The sequence below is a fragment of the Vipera berus genome (assembly GCF_964194415.1).
Source record: "Vipera berus genome assembly, chromosome: 2".
NCBI classification, from domain to species: domain Eukaryota; kingdom Metazoa; phylum Chordata; class Lepidosauria; order Squamata; family Viperidae; genus Vipera; species Vipera berus.
The window spans coordinates 271766604-271782844 of record NC_138203.1 but is presented as its reverse complement, the minus strand read 5'-3'; the positions used below and the strand labels follow the sequence as shown (position 1 = coordinate 271782844).

General features: G+C 42.0%; 1 protein-coding gene across 3 annotated transcripts in view; it reads left to right on the top strand.

The window, feature by feature from the left end:
- The first annotated feature begins 1351 nt into the window (after nucleotides 1–1351).
- LOC308664357 (uncharacterized protein) overlaps nucleotides 1352–16241 on the top strand; it is a 36393-nt gene continuing 21503 nt past the window's right edge. For 2 of the 3 annotated variants that reach the window (XM_081321563.1, XM_081321562.1), the window contains exons 1-3: nucleotides 10131–10322; nucleotides 10546–10690; nucleotides 13004–14503. The gene's annotated coding sequence lies outside the window, so the exon portion shown is untranslated. Of the gene's footprint in view, nucleotides 1403–10130; nucleotides 10323–10545; nucleotides 10691–13003; nucleotides 14504–16241 lie in introns of those variants that run through there. The other variant, XM_081321564.1, reaches the window with a different exon arrangement.

Here is a 16241-nt window from a genome sequence, read left to right as displayed (position 1 = left end):
GTGGCTCTGGGAAAACTGACCACATGTTGCTGGGAGTGGTGGGTTTTTATACCTTCTGGGGCTCTTGAGGTTGTTTCCTGTTCCTGTTTGAGGCTTTGTATTTCCTGTGTCATGTACTTTGACCTGAGTCTGAGAGTGCCCTTTTGGTATTGGTGGATTAAGCCTATTATGTCCTCAACGGTACTGTCTTTTAGAGTTTGGGTGGGTTATGTAGATTTTAGAGGTCTTCCTAGTCTCATAGCTTCTAGCTTCCTGACCCCAAGCTTCCTGAATAGATTATTGAATTTGCATTTCTAAAAGCTGGCCTCTGCCTAGGTTTGCGGCTGGTTTCTGTCTTTTTAAAGATCTTCTCTGTTATTCCTTTGGGGAAATATACTGCTCAAAAAAATAAAGGGAACACTTAAACAACACAATGTACTGTATTTAATAGTAGGATGTCTTATCTTGTGTTCCCTTTATTTTTTTGAGCAGTATACATTCTGCCTTTTTAATATTTCCCAAAATATTTCTTTCTCTGGATTTGTCCCACAAGATGAAGCTGGCAATAATTTAGAGCTACACATAAACAAGAATTTCATGAACTTTTAGGGCCCAGCAACCGGCTTAATCTGGCAAAGCTAAGTAGACTCAGTGAAGAGTAAACTTCACTCTTCAAGCTTCCCTCGGTTTGCAAAGGTAGGTTTTGAGGAGTTATCCTTGCCCCCTAGGATGAAAAACTGGCTGGAACAGAATTCACGCATGCACAATAAATGATGTATAATTGTTGCTGTTTGTGTGTACACCGTTTCCCACTCTCTCTCTCTCCCCACGTTGGTTTAAGTTCTTGCTTCTTGCAAATAGAAATAACTACAAGAGCATCCCTTGAAAGACCAGAAAGAACAGGTTAAGGATCGATCCAAAGTGAAACCACAGTTGTAGTTGGTGTTGAAAACCATTTAGTGGCAGATACAGTAATCCAGGGCTCTTCAAACTTGGCCCTTTTATGACTTGTAGACTTCAACTCCCAAAATTCCTCAGCCAATTGGCTGAGGGGTTCTGGGAGTTGAAGTCCACAAGTCATAAAAGGGCCAAATTTGAAGAGCCCTGCAGTAATCGATCAAAAATCTTGCAAACAAGGACGGTGAGTTTCAGCCTTATGTCGTTAGATGGCGCTCCATAAAATGAGTTATTGTAACACCCGCCGCCTAGAGAAAGCCGTCAATACAGTAGCGGCATCGATGGTTACTGAACACTGACATCCAACGGGAGGGGGAGCGACGGAGCCGAAAGGTGTATAAACAAACGAGTACTGGATTTCTAGAGAGGAGAACAGAGGAATCTCCTCTTCCGTCTGACCCGTGGGAGGATGGAGGTCTGGAGGGCGGCTCTCTTGCTCTTCCCAGGATCAAACAGCAGGTGGAAGGTGAGTTCAGGACAGATCGGAGGAGAGTCAGGGAGCAATTAGGGCTGTTTGGTTTCCTCCACAGTGTAGAAACCAGACTGAAAATGTCAGCTGCTACTGCATGTTCCTTCCCAAGTTTTGTTCCAGCAGTGCTTGTCGGGTCCTCCTGCTTGGTTGGGTGGACTGTAGTATATACACTTAGGAGAACGGAGAAGAGCACCGTACGTGACCGACAGGGAATTTTTTTACTTATTGCAAATCTATATAATCTATCCTCAGCATTTTCTGATATATTTGACAATAACAGTTTGTAATGCTAAGTGTTTGTGATTTACTGAAGTCCAGAAGGGAATCTAATGATTGTGTAGATCAGGGGTCTTCAAACTTGGCCCTTTTATGACTTGTGGACTTCAACTTCAACTCCCAGAATTCCTCAGCCACCATGGAACTCTCAGGAATTCTGGGTATTGAAGTCCACAGGTCGTAAAGGGGTCAAAGCTGACTTTGCTTGTCAGAACTCAGTTGGGAAGGTCGCAAATGATCACATGACTCTGGGATGCTGCAACAGCGTGCCTGGCTGAGGAATTCTGGGAGTTGAAGTCCACAAATCATAAAAGGGCCAAGTTTGAAGACCCCTGGTGTAGATATTTGAACTTGCATTTCACTAGATTTCTATGTGTCAAATGAATCATATTCAATGTTGGAGGTTATCTAGTATTTTGGCATGTTTACTTTTTCATTTAATGCATGCGTTTCCCCCCTCTCTTGCTGTTTTCACATCTTCTGCACCATTAAACTAAGGGTTTATGTCCATTTTATAGATAAAGAGGATACCAGGAACAGAATTCTGGACAAGTGAGAATCACAAGCAGCATTAAAAAGGAAAGCATATCCAGCCACTTCCTCCACAAAAACACAAAATTCTTCTCTTCTTTCCAATGCATGTGACGGACAAAAGAGGGAATAACAGGAAGAGAGTTTTTCGTGGAAAAACCCCCGAGTATGTAGTACTTAAGCAAGCACTCCAGAAAAAGGTCAAGAGGGATCATTTCCAAATTCAGAAAAAGGGGAAATATTCTGCAAATCACTGGGGAGAAAGGGATCACTTCTATAATCATAGGATGGGCGGTCATGCAAGCCTTGCCCTGTGAAGAAAGAATAGCTTAAATGAAAGCGCCATCCGAGAAGGGATCCAACATATTTTTGACCTTTAGAATCCAAAAATATCATTGATAGAAAAGCCCCACTGAGGTTCATATTGTAGGAAAAGAACAGATTGCAGATCACACCTGATTATACCTGTGGGGAACCACACTGAAGAAAAACCCACCTTCTATCCTCAAGGTGACAAAAACGTTAGGAAACATGCTAGTCTACTGATAGAAAAAAGGCCTGAAATGGGGGAGAAGTCATTTGGGTGTTCTGATTGTGGGAAAACTTTCAGTAGGAATTCTCACCTGGTGATACACCAAAGGATGCACACAGGAGAGAAACCCTATGAGTGTCCAGATTGTGGAAAACATTTCAGTCAGAATTCCCACCTGGTGACACACCAGAGGACTCACACAAGGGAGAAAATGTATGAGTGTCCGGATTGTGGGAAAGATTTCAGTCATAACTCCAACCTGGTGATACACCAGAGAACTCATACTGGGGAGAAACCCTATGAGTGTCCAGACTGTGGGAAAGGTTTCAGTCATAATTCTAACCTTGTGAAACACCAGAGGACTCACACTGGGGAGAAACCCTATGAGTGTCCAGACTGTGGGAAAGGTTTCAGTCATAATTCCAACCTTGTGAAACACCAGAGGACACACACTGGGGAGAAACCATATGTATGTCCAGATTGTGGGAAAGGCTTCAGTCAGAAATCCCATCTTGTTAAACACCTGAGGATTCACACTCGGGAGAAACGGTATGAGTGTCCCCATTGTGAGAAATGTTTCTTCTGTAACTCCAACCTGATGATCCACCAGAGGACTCAACACAGGAGAGAAAGCATATGAATGTCCAGATTGTGGGAAAGGTTTCAGTCTGAATTCGAGTCTTGTACCTGAGGATTCACACTCGGGAGAAACGGTACAAGTGTCCTGATTGTAGGAAAAGTTTCAGTCCTAATTCTGACCTTGTGAAACACCTGAGGATTCACAGAGGAGAGAAACCCTTTGAATGTCCTGATTGTGGGAAAGTTTCGGTCATAATTCCAATCTTGTGAAACACCAAAGGACTCACACAGGTGATAAACCATATAAGTGTCTGGACTGTGGAAAATGTTTCAGTTGGTATTCTGGCCTGGTGATACACCAGAGGACTCACACAGGAGAGAAACCATATGAGTTTACACACAGGTGAGAAACCTTTTAAGTGCCCAGAGCGCGGACTGTGCTTCTCACAAAATTCCTCCCTTACTGTACACAAGAAAATCCACATGAGCCTGAAGATGATGAATAAAGAGAAGGCTTGAATTTTTCTCATCTCCCTTTGGAAATGCAACTGAGAAATTAATCATTGAATTTCTGGTCTGATTTTGTTTAGTTAAACATGTCTCAGTATGAGTAGAGTAGAGTAGAGTAGAATAGAATGGAATAGAATCTGGAAGGAACCTTGGATATCTTCTAGTCCATCCCCCTGCTGAAGCAGGAGAACCTATACCATCTCAGACAAGTGACTGTCTAGCCTCTTCTTAAAAATCTCCAGTGATGGAGCGCCCACAGTTTCTGGAGCCAAGCTATTCCACTGGTTAATTGTCCTCACTGTCAGGAAGTTTCTCCTTAATTCTAGGTTGCTTCTCTTTGGTCGGTTTCCAACCATTGTTTCTTGTCCTGCCCTCTGGTGCTTTGGAGAATAATTTGACCCCTTCTTCTTTGTGGCAGCCCCTCAAATACTGGAAAACTGTTATCATGTCTCCCCTATTTCTTCTTTTCTTTAGACTAGCCAAACCCAAGTCCTGCAGCCGTTCTTCGTATGTTTTAGTCTCTAGGCCTTTGATCATCTTAGTTGCTCTTCTCTGAATTTTTTCCAAACTCTCATCTTTTTTGTAGTATGGTGACCAAAATTGGCTGCAGTATTCCAGGTGTGGTCTTACTAGGGTTTTATAAAATGGTACTAATACTTTGCTTGATCTTGATTCTATGCCTCTGTTTATACAACCCAGGATTGTATTAGCTTTTTTGGCTGCTGCTGCACACTGCTGGTTCATAGTCAAGTGATCATCCACTAGGACTCCAAGGTCCCTCTCACAGTTACTGTTTTTAAGCCAGGTTTTGCCCAGTCTGTACTTATACCTTTGATTTTTTCCTGCTTAAATGTAAAACTGCTTTTCTCCATATTGAAGCTCATTTTGCTGGACAGGGCCCATTGTTCAAGTTTGTCAAGATCTTTTTGGATCCTTAGTTTGTCTTCTGGGGTGGCGGCTACTCCTGCCAGATTGGTGTCATCTGCAAATTTGATGAGTTCCCCTTCAGTTCCCTCATCTAAGTCATTAATGAAGATATTGAAGAGTACTGGGCCTAAGGCGGAACCTTGTGGTACCCCACTGCTTACCTCTCTCCATGTGGATGTAGTACCATTGAGGACTATTCGTTGAGTACGGTTTGCCAGCCAGTTACAGATCCATCTGGTGGTGATGTTGTCTATTTCACCTTATTCTAGCTTACCAAGGAGTAGGTTGTGGTCTACCTTATCAAATGCGTTACTGAAGTCTAAGTATACTACGTCCACAATATTTCACTGGTCTTAGTTTAGTCACTTTATTGAAGAATGAAATAAGATTGGTTTGGCATGATCTGTTTTTGACAAACCCATGCTAGCTACTAGTTATAACTTTGTTTGCTTCTAGTTGTTCATGGATCTGTTTTTCTATTATCTTTTCCAGGATCTTCCCAGGTATTGATGTTAGACTGATTAGTCTGTAGTTTCCTGGGTCTGTTTTTTTTCCTTTCTTGAAGATGGGAACCACATCAGCCCTTTTCCAATCCTCAGGTATTTTCCCGGCGCTCCAGGATTTTTGAAAGATATGGTGCAATGGTTCTGAGATAACATCTGCCAGCTCCTTCAGAACTCTGGGATGTAATCTATCGGGTCCTGGTTATTTATATTCGTCAAGGTCGGATAGATGTTCTCTTCCATTTTCTTGCTCATTTTAATTTTTGTTTCTAGTTTGTCTTTTGCAGTATTCTTTTTGGTAAGTTGTGCTATAATTTGTTTTTGTGTGAAGAATGATGCAAAGAATGAGTTAAGCAGCTCTGCTTTCTCCCTATTGCTTGTTACATCCTTGCCATCTTCTCTCTTTAGTGGACCTACAGTTTCCTTGACTTTTTTCTTGTTATTAATATTTTGAAAAAAACTTTTTTATTATCCTTGATTTCTGTTGCAAGTCTTTGTTCGTTCTGAGCCTTTGCTTTCCTGACTTCGTCTTTGCATGTTCTGGCTGTCTGCTGAGAATCAGCCTTAGTTATGTGTCCCTCTTTCCATTTTTTGTATTTGTCCTTTTTGTCTTTCAGCTTGTCTGAGAGATCTTTGTACTACCATGCTGGTTTCTTGACTTTCTTTTTCAGTGATATTGTGCTGGACTGGGCTTTTATGATAGCATTTTTCAGAATTTCCCATGCTTCTTGAGTTGTTTTCCCCTTTAGGATTTTCACCTTTCCTAGGTTCTCTCTGAGTTTGTTAAAATCAGTTCTTTTGAAGTTTAAGACATTGGTTGAATTATTTTCTATTTCTTGTGTTTGCATTATATTAAATTCCAGTATGACGTTGTCACAGATTTTATTTTCCTGGGCTCCAAGATCACCGCAGACGGGGACGGCAGCCAAGAAATTAAAAGACGCTTGCTCCTTGGGAGGAAAGCCATGGCAAATCTAGACAGCACACTAAAAAGCAGAGACATCACCATGTCAACAAAAGTGCGTATAGTCAAGGCTATGGTCTTCCCAGTTGCAATGTACGGCTGTGAAAGCTGGACCATAAGAAAGGCTGAGCGCCAAAGAATTGAGGCCTTTGAACTATGGTGATGGAGAAGACTCCTGCAAGTCTTTTGGACTGCAAGGCGATCAAACCAGTCAGTCCTAGAGGAGATCAACCCTGACTGCTCTTTAGAAGGCCAGATCCTGAAGCTAAAACTCAAATACTTTGGCCACCTAATGAGAAGGAAGGACTCACTGGAGAAGAGCCTAATGCTGGGAAAGATTGAGGGCAATAGAAGGGGACGACAGAGAATGAGGTGGCTGGATGGAGTCACTGAAGCAGTAGGCGTGAGCTTAAATGGACTCCAGAAGATGGTAGAGGACAGGAAGGCCTGGAGGAACGTTGTCCATAGGGTCGCGATGGGTCGGACATGACTTCGCAGCTAACAACAACATGATGTCACTTTCCCCCAAGGTTCCGGCAACTTCAACTCCCTCTATCACTTCTCTATTAGTAAGAATTAGATCTAGTATAGCTTTACTTCTAGTTCTGACTTCTACTTTTGGATGACAAGTTGTTGGCTAAGGTAGTTAGGAATCTGTTTGATATCCCACTTGCTGCAGAGTTTGTCTCCCAGCTGATGTGTGGTAGTTGAAGTCTCCCATTACTACTGTGGTATTCTTCCTTCATACATTTGTTAACTGGTTAGCAAAGAGTTCATCTATTTCTTCTGATTGGTTGGGTGGCCTGTAGTGTACCCCTATGGCAATGTCACATTTTTCCCCTTTTATATTGACCCATATAGATTCTGGAGGGCTTTTATCTTTGATCGTGTGCATTTCTGTATATGTAGTATTCTCTTACATATAGTGCAACTCCCCCTCCTCTTTTGTAGTTCTGTTTCTTTTGAACAATTTTTATCCATCAGTCCATTCCAGTTATGGGTTTCGTACCACCAGGTTTCTGTAATGCAATTATGATACATACATACATACATACATACATACATACATACATACACACACGGAGCAAGAAGAATCCCAGTCCAGATTGTGAAGAATTAAGCAAGAAGAGTGAAGCACAGAATGGAGAACATATGAGGGAGCTTTGGGGCAGTGAGAAGAGCAGAAAAAATTCACAACATGTAAAGATTGTTGAACATGATATGCAAATGCTGTTGGAATATTATAGAGAAAAGGGATTGTGGCTTTTGAGTGTAGGATCTTCAGTTTTTCCACCACCTTTTGCTGTGATCTCCTTTGCTTGGAAGTGCCTCTTTAAATGCTGTTGGGTGATAGCAGTGGAAGGTGCTAAATTTTTTTCCTTAATGTAGACGACACCAAAGATTTCAAGGGTTGTTCATTTCAGTAGTACGCTTCAGCTTATAATACAATGTGCCTGTGAAACTGAACATTCAGAAACAACAAAACATGTGCTTCTCCAGTGGCTGTATTATGGAGATATTAGTATCCAGGTTGTCTCTCTAGTACTGCATAAATCTTCAGGCCACACAGGACAATTCTACACCAACCTCCAGCATTCAGATAGTCACCCTGGTATAAAATACAGTATAATGTTGCCAGATTCTGCAGAGCAGCACTTAAATATGATCAGATGATGGATGACTTGTGCCATAAGGAGCATCCGGCTCATCGTATTTTGTGCTCCGTACAGTGGTTAATCTGCCACACGCTAAAATTTATTCACCATGTCTTATGCTCCTCACCGAGCTCTTAGTTCTGTTTAGGCCTCTATTTTTATATATACTCTGTCATTTATGTCTCTTGGGTTTTTTTTGTATAATTACTATTTTTATACTTTATTTTCTGTACTATTTAGCTGAATACACCCCAAGTTCCTTATGCTGGTCTTTCAGTGTAATAAAATTTTTAAAGTTTCAAAGAAGCAAATTATATTTAATGCTTGTCAGATTACATTTAATTCTCTTTCTTTTTAGCGTCATTTTTGGGCACGTTTTTAATGCTTGGCCACTGAAAATGTTTGGAATAGCTGTGCAATACCTCTTACCCATTGCCTCACACCCCTCTGCATCCTTGCTATGCTCTGCTTCACCCTGCATACCCTCCGTGATTTCATGCAGAGCCTCTTGCTTAGCCCGTACGCCTTTCCTGACGCGCATGGTGCCTTTCATGCAACTTCTTCCTCATGCGCCCTTCCCAACTTTGCCCTCCATCTCCACGTACTTCTGTCACTCCCTCACCCAACCAGGTTCCAGGAATCTTTAGATCATCTTTCTGCAAACTAGTTTCCTCCAAGTCTTTAGCCCAAGTTGCTTGAGAATTATAAGGCTGCAAATCTAACTCCTTTGGAGATTTGGAAGGCTGCTCAGAGCAATTCTGCCCTCTAGTGAGATTTAGGCTCCCCAACAATACAGATAGAAGGTTCAGAGGCAAAGCCAGTTAAAATTTCTCCTACCTAGATGTGAGTCAGACGCAATGCCAGTGGACGCTTCCAGGTTTTGCTATTCTATTACTACGATGAAGCTGGCAATCATTTACGGCTACACATAAACAACATACTTAATGAACTTTAGGGCCTAGCAGTCGGTTTAATCTTGCAATGTTAAATAGACCCAACCCTCCCTCAGTTTGCAAAGATAGTTTTTGAGGAGTTATCCTTGCCCACCCCCACCCCCCAGGACGAATAATTGGCTGGAACAGAATTCACTGACCCTCACCCTCCGGGTGAGATTCAAGGTGCTGGTGATGACCTATAAAGCCCTAAATGGCTTGGGTCCAGGATATCTGAGGGAACACCTGCTGCCAGCATCAAGTTCCCTTCGTCCTGTGCGCTCCCACGGGGAGGGTCTTCTCAGGGTGCCGGCGGTACAAGATTGCCGGCGGATAACACCCAGGGGAAGGGCCTTCTCTGTGGGTGCGCCTGCCCTCTGGAACCAGCTGCCCGTGGAGCTTAGGACTGCCCCCGACCTTCGTTCATTTCGCCGGGACCTGAAGACCTGGCTCTTTGAGCTCTCCGGCCCAGGCTGAGAATTTTAATTTTAATTTTAATTGTTTTTTTTTTACTTTTTCAGGGACTGTTGTAATTTTTAAAATTGTTTTTCACTTTTGTATTTCTTGTTTTAAATACCCTGTAAACCGCCCTGAGACCTTCAGGAAAGGGCGGTATATAAATCCAATTAAATAAATAAATGAAGTGTAGTGTTGCTGTTTGTGTGCGCATCGTTTCCCGCCCCCTCCCCCCATGTCGGTTTAAATCAGGGGGTCTTCAAACTTGGCCCTTTTATGACTCGTGGACTTCAATTCCCAGAATTCCTCAGCCAGGCATGCTGGTTGAGGAATTCTGGGAGTTGAAGTCCACGAGTCATAAAAGGGCCAAGTTTGAAGACCCCTGGTTTAAATTCTCGCTTCTTGCAAACAAAGCGGCTTGCTTCAGTTGTGGTAGCTATGGGTGCAATCCCTGGGAGACCCGAAAGAACAGTTTAGAGATGGATCCGAAGTGAAACTATCGCCGCGGTCGGCGGTGTTGAAAAAAAAATCACTTGGTGGCTGTCAATCTCGCGACGTCACGTGACGTGTCGGGATCTATCGCGTGTTTTTTTTCCCCTCCCCATTGCCAGCAATGGGGTGGGTGGGTGCGGTTTTGGTTATGACCCATCCGGCCCGCGGGCGGGCAGTTTGACACCCCTTTGCAAAGAAAGAGCGATTTTCAGCCTTATGTCGCTAGATGGCGCTCCATGAAATGAATATTGTAACGCCCGGCGCCTAGTAAACCGTCGCTACCGGCGTAGCGGAATCGATGGTTGCTGAATACTTGACAATCCAACGGGAGGGGGAGCGACGGAGCCGAAAGGTGTATAAACAAACGAGCACTGGATTCCTAGAGAGGAGAACAGAGGAATCTCCTCTTCCGACTGACCCGGAATGGAAGCGTGGAGGGCGGCTCTCCTGCTCTTTCCAGGGATGGCAGTAGCTGGAAGCTTGAGTTGAGGACAGGTCGGAGGGAGCCAGTAAAGTTGTTTGGTTTCCTCCACAGAGAAGAAAGCAAACAGAAACAGGTCAGCTGCTGCTGCTGGTGCTGCATGTTCCTTCCCTCCCCAAATTTTGTCCCAGTGGGGCTGGTCGCTTTAAAAGTGGTGCCTGCCATTTTCTGTTGGCTGGGAGATTTAAAAAGTCTCCTTTCAGCTTAGGGTGGGCTCTTCGCTATTTTTATGATCTTGTTGTTGTTTATTTTGGAAACCGAGGAGTTTCACGCGCAAAACTGGGCATTATATCTTGCAGATGTTTTGAGCACTTTTTTCATCTGTTGAAGACGTTCATCCGTTGAAGCCCCCTCTTCCTCTAAAATTAGACTAAGAAGCGTGAGGGGAGCCACTTCTGGGACATGTTTGCAGTTGAAATGCACGTGGAGTTTTGACATACTTTGGTAAGTATGTTTTATATTTGTGTGCATATTTGTATGTGGGTGACATGGCCCAGGGGTTAAAGATGCTCTTTAGTGCTTCCAGCTGGAGAGCTGACTTTTGGGGTTCAAGACCTGCTCTCCATGCAACAAGGTGAGCTCCCATTACTTGCCAGCCTTGCAGTTTGAAAGCATGCATTTTGCTTGTCCTCTTATTTCAAAGAACGGAATTAAGATTTGTTTGGCATGATCTGTTTTTGAAAAACCCGTGTTCACTTCTGCTTATTCTCCGAAGCACCTGAAAGCAGGACAAGAAGCAACGGATGGAAACTAGTCAAGATTGTTGGGGGCAATTAAGCTGACTTTGTAATAATGCCGCTTGGGGGTGTGTGTGAAAGCCCTAATAAGCGGGCATATACATAGAATGAAGGCTACTGCTAAGCTTGTAAGCCGCCCTGAGTCTTCGGAGAAGGGCGGGATATAAATGGAATTAAAATAAAATAAATAAATAAACCTAGAACTAAGGAGAAACTTCCTGACAGTTAGAACAATTAACCAGTGGAACAACCTGCCTCCAGAGGTGGTGAATGCTCCAACACTGGAGGTTTTTAAGAAGAGACTGGACAGCCATTTGCCTGAAATGGTATAAGGTTTCCTGCCTGAGCAGGGGGTTGGACTAGATGACCTCCAAGGTCCCTTCCAACATTATTATTATTATTATTATTATTATTATTATTATTATTATTATTATTATTATTATTATTATTACTTTGCTTGCTTCTAGCTATTTGCAGGTCTGATGCTTTATTAACTTTTCCAGGATCTTCCCAGGTATTAATGTCAAGCTGATTGGTCTGTGGTTTCCTGGATCTGTTATTTTTTTTCCTCTTTTGAAGATTGGGACTACATCAACTCTTTTCTAGTCCTCTGGTAGTTCCCCGGTAATCCAAGATCTTTGAAAGATAAGGTTCAGTGGTTCTGAGATCACATCTGGCAGCTCCGTCAGCACTCTGGGATGTAATCTGTCAGCGGTGATTTGAACTTGTCTAGAGCAGACAGATATATCTCTTAGTATTTTCTTGCTTATTTTAATTTGTATTCCTAATCTGTCTTTCACAGTTTAGTTTTTGATAAGTTGAGCTGTATTATCTTTGTGTGACGACAGATGCAAAAATGAATGAGTAGCTCTGCTTTCTACTGCCCATTACTTCCTTGCCAGCTTCTCTCTAGTGGACCAATTGTTTCCTTGACTTTTTTTCTTGTTTTTTTATATGTTGAAATAAACTTTAAAAATTATTTTTGACATTTCCGGCAAGTCTTATTTCATTTTGAGCCTTAGCTTTTCTGACCATCATTACAAGTTTGGGTTTTTTGCTCTCTGCCTTAGTTATATCTCCCTTTTTCCATTTTTTTGTAATTATTCTTTTTGTCTTTCAGTTTATCAGAGTTCTTTGTGTAACCAGGCTGGTGGTTTCTTGGGTTTCTTGTTTTTCTTTTTCAGTGGTATTGAGCTGGACTGGGCTGTTATAATCATATTTTTCAGAGTTTCCTAACCCTGTTGAGTGGTTTTCCCCCTTAAGATTTTCATCCATGGAATTCTTCCCAAGCGCTCTCTAGGTTTATTAAAATAAGCTCTTTTGAAGTCTGGACACTGGTTTGATTATGTTCTATTGTTTGCATTTGCATTATATTGAATTCCAGTATGACGTGGTCACTCTACCACACAGTTGCAACAACTTCAATCCCCTCTATCACTTCTTATGTGTTGTGTATAGCAGTGCCTTCAGTTTCTTCCTCTACCTTTTGGATGACAAAGTTGTCAGCTATTCAATTTCCCACCTGATGCAGAATTTGTCACCCAGTTGATGTCAGGCTAGTTAGACCCTCATTACTATTATGGAGTGTTTCTGAAATACATTCGTTAACTGGTTAGCAAAAAGTTCATCTATTTCTCCTGCTTGGTTGGGTGGCCTGTAGTGATGACAATGGAAATGAGCTCCATGCCCTAGATTCAGACATAGACTGACAGGGAAATCTTTATCTATTGCAAATCTGTATAATCTATCCTCAGCATTTTCTGATATATTTGAAAATAACAGTTTGTAATGCTAAGAGTTTGTGATTTGCTGAAGTCCAAAAGGGAATGTAATGTTTGTGTGGATATTTGAACTTGGATCTCGCTAGTTTTCTATACATCAACTGAATCATAGTTAACATTAGAGGTTAAAGTAGCATTTTGGCATGCTTGCCTTTTCATTATAATGCATGCTTTTTCTCTTGCTGTTTTCACATCTTCTGCAGTGACTTTATAAACAACCATTTATGTCCATTTTATAGACAAATAGGATGCCAGGAAGAGAATTCCGGACAAGTGAGAATCACAAGCAGCATTAAAAAAGAAAGCAAATCCAGCCAGCAATGAAAGTTTTTTCCGACTCCTCCGAAAACTACAAAATTCTTCTCCTTCATGAGGAAGGTGAGAGACAAAAGAGAGAATAATAGGAAGAGAATTTTGAGCTGGAAAAAACTGAGTGTTTAGAGCTGAAGCAAACACTCCAGAGAAAAGTCAAGGGGGACAATTTGAAATACAGAAAAAGGGAAACAATCTGGAAATCAGTGAGGAGGAAGGAGTCACTTGTATAATCACATACGATAGGCGGTCAAGCGAGCCTTGCCCTGTGAAGAAAGAATAGCTTGAATGAAAGCACCCATCCAAGAATGGATCCAAAATGTTTTTGATCTTGAAAATTCAATAATGTTATAGGTTGAAAAGCCCCACTGATGTGCATATTGTGGGAAAAGCACAGGTTGCACATCACACCTGATTATACACTAAAGGAACCGCTCTGAAGAAAAACCCACCCACTGTCCTCAATGTGGCACAAGCGTTAGGAAACATGTACCCCTAGTAATCAGGGATGGGATTCAGCTGGTTTGCACCACTATGGCAGAACCAGTAGCTAATTTTTTGTTGCCCAGGCCCAGAATGGACTTCCGGAAGCGGCATCCACACAGAAAACCTGTTGTTCTCCTATTTGAATCCCACCACTGCAAGTAGAAAAATGCAAGTAGAAAAATAGGGACCACTACGGTGGGAAGGTAACAGCGTTCCGTGCGCCTTTGGCATCTAGTCATGCCGGCCACATGACCACAGAGACGTCCTCGGACAAGCGCTGGCTCTTCGGCTTTGAAACGGAGATGAGCACCGGCCCCTAGAGTCGGAAACGACTAGCACGCACGTGCGGGGGAACCTTTACCTTTACCTTTTACTGCTAGTAATACAAAAAAAAAGGACTGAAATGGGGAAGAAATCATATGGGTGTTCCGATTGTGGGAAAACTTTCAAACGGAATTCTCACCTTGTGCAACACCAGAGGACGCACACAGGAGAGAAACCTTATGAGTGCCCAGATTGTGGGAAAGGCTTCAGTCAAAATTCTCACCTGGTGACACACCAGAGGATTCACACAGGAGAGAAACCGTACGAGTGTCAGGATTGTGGGAAAAGATTCAGTGATAACTCCAATTTGGTGATACATCAGAAGACTCACAGAGGAGAGAAACCGTATGTGTGTCCGGATTGTGGGAGAGGTTTCCTTTGCAATTCCCATCTGATGAAACACCTGAGGACTCACACAGGAGAGAAACCATATGAGTGTCCCGATTGTGAGAAAGTTTTCAGTCATAATTCTGATCTTCTGAACCACCAGAAGAGTCATACTGGAGAGATACCATACAAGTGTCTGGACTGTGGGAAAGGTTTCATTCGGAATTCTGCCCTGCTAATGCACCAGAGGATTCACACTGGGGAGAAACCGTACAAGTGTCCCGATTGTGGTAAATGTTTCAGTTGGAATTCTAGCCTTGTGATGCACCAGAGGACTCACACAGGGGAGAAACCATATGAATGTCCCGACTGTGGGAAAGGTTTCAGTGCTAGGTCTATCTTGATAAATCATGTAGGTTTACATACAGGGGAGAAACCTTTCAAATGCCCAGAGTGCGGAAAGTGCTTCTCACAAACGTCCTCCCTTAATAAACATAAAAAAATCCACATTAGGCAGAAGGGGATGAGTGAAGAAGGTGAAGCTTGAATTACTTTTCTGAGCTGCCTTTGCAAATGTAGCTGAGAAATTATTTAATTTCTGGTCTGATTCAGTTTAGTGAAACATGCGTCAGTGTTAGGCATGAGGGAGGAGAGAAAAGAAATGAAAATGGAAAATGTTAGCTTGATCAAGGTTAACTCCTTGCGTCTGGCTATCAGCAGGACTTAGTGGATATTCTCGTGAAAAAATAGTGCGATTGCTGCAAAAAGGCTTTGGGGGGGTTATAGTTTCATGTTTAACAACAGAGATCATAGAAAAGCAACATGCAGAGTTTCAGAAATCTGCAGATGCTAAAAAAATAGAAGATAGGAGCACTCTGATTTACTTAGTGATTATAGCTGCTCAAATGTGAGATGATCAGAGAGGAGAGGTAAAGAGGATTCAGAGTTCATTTTTAAAAACATTTTCAGAAATTCAGTGGAAGAAGAATCCCTGTTCAGTTTGTGCAGAGTGAAACAAGAACAGTGAAGCACAGAACGGAGAACATATGAAGGAGGTTAGGGGCAGTGAGAAAAGCACAAAAATTTCACATGTAAAGGTTGTTGAACGTGATATGCAAACACTACTTGAATATTATAGAGAAAAAAGGGACGTGGTTTTTTGAGCGTTAGGTTCTCCAGGCTTCCTAGCAACTCTTGCTGTGATCTTTGCTTGAGGTGCCTCTTGTTAGCCTTTGAATTCTGGTAGGTGATAGCAGTGGAAGGTGATACATTTTTGCTGAGTTTACTAGACACCAAATAAGTCAAGCGTTGTTCATTTCACTAACATAATTTGGGTTATAACAGCGCTCCGAGTGACTCTGGACAGACAAACAACGGAGCACTTGCTTCTCCAGTGGCTGTATTACAGAGACGTTTGTACCAGGCTCATCTCTCCTTTACTGCATAAACTGCTGTTCTCTTAGTTCCATTTAGACTTTTGTTTTTTAATATACTCTTGTCATTTATGTCTTTTGTTTTTTAGTATACTTATTATTTTTTAGACTTTGATTACTTTCTATAGTTTTTAGCTGAATACGCCCCATGTTTGTTAGGCTGGTATTTCACTATAATAAAAGATTTTAAATTGTAAAATAATCCAATTAGTTTTAATTTTTTGACATCTAATTCTCTCTTTTTAGTGTCATCTTTGGACACATCTGTTACTTTCTTTGTATGCTTTAGGCGCTGAAAATGCTTGAAATGGATCAAAAGCCTCTAGATCTTTGAGAGGACCACTCTGTAATGCAAACTCTTAGTTGCTACAACGTTCTGATTTCTTTGGGGGGAAAAATGGGAGAAAATAAGAGTTTGTAATGCTAAGAGTTTGTGATTTACTGAAGTGCAGAAGGGAATTTAATGTTGGTTGGATATTTGAACTTGGATTTATTTATTTATTTATTTTATTATATTTGTATACCGCCCTTCTCCCGAAGGACTCAGGGCGGTGAACAGGGCAATACATGTTAAAAAACAAGAATACAAAAGTTA